Consider the following 6,901-nt stretch of genomic DNA (forward strand, 5'->3'; position numbering starts at 1 on the left):
ATCATTGCTTTGTTCCTCAAACATTATAAAATATCTGGAGATCAGGCTCAATTTTTTTCCTCACTGCTAAAGACAATTAATAAGTTATTAACTTAATTCACATGGTGCCCCTGCAGCCATGAGAAGACCCAAAGAAGTTTTGGCACTAGGGTATATCTTTGACTGAAGACTCCCGAGCAAACATGGGAAATCCAAATCCCTTGCTGTGATGTAGCAGTTTATCAAATAGCTGAACTCTCAGTGCTGACAGCAAAGGATCAAAATGTTTGCTGGTGCAAGAACAGGGTGACCAAAGGTGAAGAGGGACAACTGAGGAGGAGGAGGAGAACACCTCAGGACACAAGAACAGACATATGGTGTCTCTCAAAACACCCATTTAACCTTATTTGCAAGTCTGGGACAGGGAAGGTATTTGATTCTTCGGAATGTGGGTAGAAAGGAGGTAAAGGTGGAGGAGAAGAGATGTTTGCTGAGGCTGAGAGAAAAACAACTGTTGAAAACAGCAGGAGGCTCAGTAACCCTTGTAAACGTGGCAGAAAATCCAAATAAACCGGTGAAACGTTCCTCTGGAGAGATAGCAAGAGTGCTTTTCGCAAGGGCTGAATCTGTTCTGATACACTTGGAAGAAACAAGTGTAGATGCTTGTCCTGTTTACCAAGTATGTCAGAGCTTATGAACTTAAAAAAATGAATCGAATAAAAAGATCAAATATGATTACAAAAACTGTAATTAAAATGTTGCGTGATTTAAGATAAGTGTCAGAAACCTCTAGACCTTATTTATCCTGGCCTCTGTGAAAAAATTAATCCTTTTTTAGCATAGTATTGTTCCCTTGAAGTTGGTGGGAAGCATCCTGGTACTCTCAGTATAGGCAAGGAATATTGCCAAGGGATTCCCTGGCCCACAGAGGACAGAGCTCTTCCCAAGGCAGGTCTCTGGCTTCTACCTGGATCTTGTACCTCGTTGTGTAAGAGGCAAATAAATCTAATCTGTACTGAGCCCCTTGAGCCTATTTCTTACTGCTAGCTGGGGAATATGATAAGGATAAACCTCAGATATTTTTGGAATAGGATTGTGAACCAGAGTGATGCACAGATAACCATTTAAAAATAAGATGGGATAAAACTGCACATGCCTGCTGCAGGCACCTACTCTACAACACTTCTGCGTGATGCAGTGCCAGCACCACTTTTTGTGGAAGGAGAACTGCTTTGTTTCCTTTTAGGGCCACAGAATTGCAACTGCAAATGACTGAAAAGGAAAATCAACAACAACAAAAAAGCAAAATAGGAAGTGAGCTTCTCATACATAATCTGTTATTTTTCTCTAAATGAAAGGAATAGAGAGACAGATACACAATCAAAAATTTCACCTCCCACTCATAGCAGACTAAAAATCTAGTTCAAAATTGAGGTAGCGCTGCATGGCTGAAAGATCTGTGAATAAGTAAAAGATTTTTAAAAGTAACATGTGAATTTGCATCTGGCTAGAAGCTGCTGTAGCAGATTTTTCCTGAATGGGAATAAGATTGAGGTGAACTTTAAATTCACTACAAGGGCCCAGGTGAGAGAGATGCAAGAAAGAAAGGACTAATGAACAGACTTCTCTGTTAGTCAGGAAAGAAAACACCAGCCAGACCTGGAAGCCAGGCTGAAAGCATCCCCCCACTAGTTACAAAAAGATATTGCAGGATCCTGACAAAATTAAAAACCCACAAGTCTGGTTGGCTTCTCTTAAAAAAGTTACATATAGATAATTGGGCATTCACAAATTTGCCCTAAGCTCGTAAAACACACTTGAGCAAGTCCATACGATGATTATCAAGAAACACAATGCCCAGCACTGCAAGGTTCAAGTCCCGCAGAGCTTGTGCCAGCAGAAGGGATTGCACTAAGCCAGTATTAAAGCTAGGGCCAGGCTGAGCACGTGGAGGCTTAACAAGCTTTCATATACTGGTCATGTACTGGTAATCCACAGAAAGCATTAAAAATGTCAACAAAGAGGCGGTATGTCCAAACTGGGCTGTGACAACAATAGCTGATTAAAATGCTGAATTTTATTACATTTGTCCTTGATTTATTAATTTTTCAAGCTAATTGATCAGTGATGTCTTTATTCCCCTGATAAAGCATAGGGATTTTTGTATGGTATTTTTTCACTCCCTTTTTTTTTTTTTTCTTTAGAATATTTTAAGATTATTTTGACTACTGGCTCTTGCTATGAACATAACCATTTTTGGGCAAACAAGCATGTTAATACAAGCTTGTCCAGTGGTTCCTGGATTTATGTAGTGGTAGCCCTCTTGCTCCAACTGCACACTGTGTCTCACACCATATGCAGTAAAATCCACTGCTTGGCTAACCAGGCACAGAATACTTAGGATTTCTCCAGTGGATAAGTCTAAATAGTAAGGCAACTTGAACTGTCACCTTACATGTCTCTAGTATGTCCTCACACAGCCATCAAGCTCCTTTTGCCACGTGCAACACATGTTCTTTGTGGGGATGAAAGTCTTTGGAGGGTATCAAACGGCATTGCCTCCTCTGGCTCAAGTTCTGTGTGAAAATGAGATTAGATTTAAAACAAGGACTGTCGTTATTGGCACTCAGAAACCCCAGTTCCAGAAACTTAGAAGATAGGAAGTAAAGCTGCACTAAAGGCATATGAGGATCAAGTTTGTGAGTCCTCGTTTGATCCAGACTTAAGCCATGGGCCTGTGTGAAGCAGCAAGGTAGCACAGGAGATGGCACAGCAACAGAGGAGGTTTTGAAACAGCATGGGAGCACCAGTCTTTGAAATGTGAGAATTTTGAAGTAGCTTTTGTGCAGCCATTACATCACATGACCACAGAGCATGCAGGTACGAGCCTGGAGGGAGGGGACTCCCTCTGATGCCAATTATCCTGAAAGAGTTTTTGCAGAGATGAGATGGTTTATCTGATCTTCCTGCTAGTTTGGTCTTTGTCCTCTCCACTGACGCTGCCAAGAAGGGGTGTCAAAGATCTTCTGCTCTAAGTACTTGACTTGTTTGTAGGAATCTGATTAAAGTAGATCACCTCAGATAACAAGAGGAATTAATGCTGCAAATACATAGGAGAGGATTTTCAATCTCATAAGCTATGCGGAGGTCAGTAAAAGTCACGCAGCAGCCTCTGAGATCTTTGGTTTTCGCAGAACTGATGATCTTTACTTGTCCTTTTGCTCTCTCCTCTTAGCCTTTACACTTAAGCATTTACCTTTATTAATTCAATTCTACTTGTAATCTGTTCTGTTGCTCTGTCCAGTACGAGGAAAGTACTGTACAGAGGTAACCCTGGGTGAGAGAAAACCAACAGGGAACACGACAGAATTTTTGTGGGCTTTGCAATGGACATGGCACGTTCTCCTTAATAACTATATGGGTTTAGATTCCTCATCCTTCAGGTTTTTACACCATTTTTTAAAATGCATATTCTCATCTTAGATGTCCCCCTGAAGTCTGATGTTCATATATCCTCTCAGCTTGGTCAGCCAAAAGTAGTAGACTCCTGGATCCTGGCATTTCAACTTCCTCTCTCTCTAGAGTGTAACTGTGTTATATATTCACGCTCAATGTCTCAGCCGCTAAAAAAATTGTATGCAGATGTTTGCACTCACGTCAGTTTTTCCCAGTGCCTTGCTTGCTGTGGGCATGCAGATGTTGCTGGTGAAGGACATATTTAGAACTTTAAAGCCTGTCAGCTGACCCTGTGCTGCCTTTGTTTGGCGCGTCGGTGATTTTAGCTCAGCTCTGTTCAGCAGGTCCCTGAACTGTGCTTTACAGTGGGTGACGTTATAATTTCTGACATGAGAAGTCACAAATGGTTACTTTACTATCAGAATCTGCCCAATAGCTCTCTGCTCAGTTTTGCCAGTGGAGGAGTCCTACTTTTAGGACTTCTATTTAAAATACAAGTACAGTAGGTATGAAGTACACCAGCTTGACCACACCAAGAACTAACATTGGGAGATGACTACATGAAGGCTGTGGGATGTGTTATTCTAGGATGTCCTAACTGCCAGAAATGCAAATGGTGCCACTTTGAGTGTGTCTGAACAGGATCCACGTGCTCCAGAGGTAGGGAGCAGAGGTTGCAGCCCTCTGGAAGGGAACCCTGAAGTGCCACCGCTCACAACACAGCACTGACACAGCTTCGCCCCTTCCTGGCCAGGCTCTGATCCGCTGAAACAAGTGTTACAGAGGCTCTGAGGTTTTTGGCAGTGTAAGGCAAATGCAGTTCAAGCTCTCTTCATGTTAATTCACATTTGTTGCTGCTTGGATAAGCATGTAGTGACAGCTTTCATGAGGCAGGAACCTGTCCATTGGAAAATGGATCATGACCACCAACTCTTGCACATAAACAACTGAGCAATCATCTAATGGTCACTAGTGAGACACCCTAGGTCTGTGCTGGTGACCTAGAGGTGAAATGACTTTCTTTGTCTGTCTGAATCCCTGGAGCATTCAGACCCCTGATTGGGTTGGGAGGGAAGTTCTGATCTAAGCCACTGTTAATCTTTCTTAAGGTGAAAAGGTCAGAAGAGCAAGTTATTCAATGTTAAATGGTTTTTTATGCAATCAAAAAAGCTTCCTTATTTCCAATGCTGTTTTAAAATATACAGCAACACTTAAACAGTGTTTTTTTGAAAGTGATGTCAGCTTTTAGATAAATGACAAAGTCCATACACAGTGTCAGCCCCCCACAGCTGTGTCCATAGCCATACCAACAATGCCACACAATGTTTTCCTTAAATCCCATAAAGGCAAGCGACAATGCCGCAGAATGAAGCGATAACGTATTAGAGATGCTGACAATCAATCTTTAACATGTGTTATCCATTTGACTGCAGGTGTAAATCAGCATTTCAATGTCAAGTTGCTAATTTAGGGCTGTATGGTCAAACATCCAAAGAGTCCCCCAGAGAAAGTACAAGTGCACTGTTAAAGTAGGTCAAAGTCACTGCGGGTCAGGGAACACAGAGAAAAAGTTCCCCATCAATAAACCAGCTTGTCCTATGTGATATATATATATATTTAATGATACAGTAGTGTTAGATTAAACTGAACATTTAATGGGAGCTCAGACTACAGGGTCAGCACAACCAACATTCTGTCACTGCTCAGCTGACTGGTTGTGCAAGTGCTGCCAGTGTACATGACCACAGAACCAGCTGTGTAGTTCTACAGGGTGACATGAATTGACATGTGAATTATCTTTGAAGGATACATGTGACATTTTCTCCAATTTCACTTAACTCTGTCACCTCATGGATGTACAATAATTTTTCCCCTTAATTTCTATATTCAGAGAAATAGGAAAATATCTGCTGCCATTTGTTGTACTTAAGAGTTCTCTGAAAATGGAGTACATATAATTTTTCAATAGAAACTAGAGACTGAAAGTATTTGTTTTAATTCCCCTCTCCTCACTTAGGAAAGCAGTTAACTTAAGAACCTGATTAACATTCCACTGAGCTGTGCCAAATGATTCTTCCTCTTATTATTTGGCTGTAAACATTTTCTACCAACTCACTCATGGCAGCTGTTTCTGTACAATGGGGGGAAAAAGTATCTGAATGGCATTTTTGCGAATTATTTAATGGGAGACTGGCACTGCCAAAATATAAAACTGCATTCAGAAACATTGCATCTAAGGGAACTGTACCCTTCCTAATGATAGTCTAGGTTTTGGGCTGTTTATTCTGTCTCAATTTCACTGAGAAATTCAGAGCAGCAGTAGAAGCTTCTGCTTATTTTCATGGACCCCTACGCATAAAAATATGCATTAAACATTTTGTAATAAACTGACCCTGTATGATTTCTTATATGTCCACTGCAACCCAACGCACAAACAGAGCTGAGATCTCTGCAAATTCAGTCACTGACAGTCCCACCACACCACTGCTTAAAGAGAAACTTCTTCTGTAGGTGGCCTGGTGGTATATTAAAGATTAAACCAGGTCTCGAGGAAGGATTAGCAGGGGTGGGTTGGTGTGGAAGACCCTCTTCTCACTGCTCAGGGCTGACACTGCAGCAGACAAGCAGTTCGTGTGCTCCTGCATAAGCTACAGCTCCTGAAGAGATCAGGAAAATGGTGGCATCACTTTCTGTGTTCACTAGCTGGTGTTTGGATTTAAAATAAGTACCTTTTCCTTTAGAAAGCACACAGGGACAGTCTGAGGAAAAATGGAGACCCTACCTTTAGGCCTCTTGATGCTGCATTGCATCAGATTGCCCTTGTCCCCTCTGCCCAGATAACACTTAATGCAGTGACAGATTTACTGGGTACGAGCTGTTGAGTCCAAGGCACACTGCACGTGTCCTGGAGCACTGTGATTCTTAAGCAGATTTACTCGGGGGTTATGGAGAGGGCCTAGACAGAGCTGGGCTGTGTCCCTCAACCATTGGTCTTTCTCATCTGTTTCTTCAGGTCTCAGGGGGATGAAAAGCCAACCACAAGACAGAAGACGACAGACTTTGCACAGGATGGTGCAATGAGGAATGAGCATACACAATAACCTACCTGTGGTTTCTTCCAAGTTTATTCACACAGGAAGATGATGAGAGTTTTTGGAGATTTAGGCATGTTGGTAACATATTTTTTTTGCTTCATTCTCTTTTTGCTTTAAATGCTGGTAAAATCAGCACTGGAAGAGGCAAGGAAAAGGAGGGGATGGACAAACTACTGTACCAGCTGCTCTCATTTTTATAATCCCAAGCAGAAACCCAGGGAGCTCTACCTTGTGAGGGGAGTGGAGTGAGCATTTAATTTTGTGCGCTCCAGGTAAATATATAGCCACTAGTAAACTACTTTCACCAGCACCTTCATATGCACTTGTTCACTCACACTTGCTCCCCAAAGCTAATCTTATTAATGTAGATG

This window comes from Empidonax traillii, unplaced genomic scaffold (genome assembly GCF_003031625.1).
Source record: "Empidonax traillii isolate 1590-97213 ecotype Southwest subspecies unplaced genomic scaffold, ASM303162v1 scaffold438:size550143, whole genome shotgun sequence".
In the NCBI taxonomy this organism is placed as follows: Eukaryota; Metazoa; Chordata; class Aves; order Passeriformes; family Tyrannidae; genus Empidonax; species Empidonax traillii.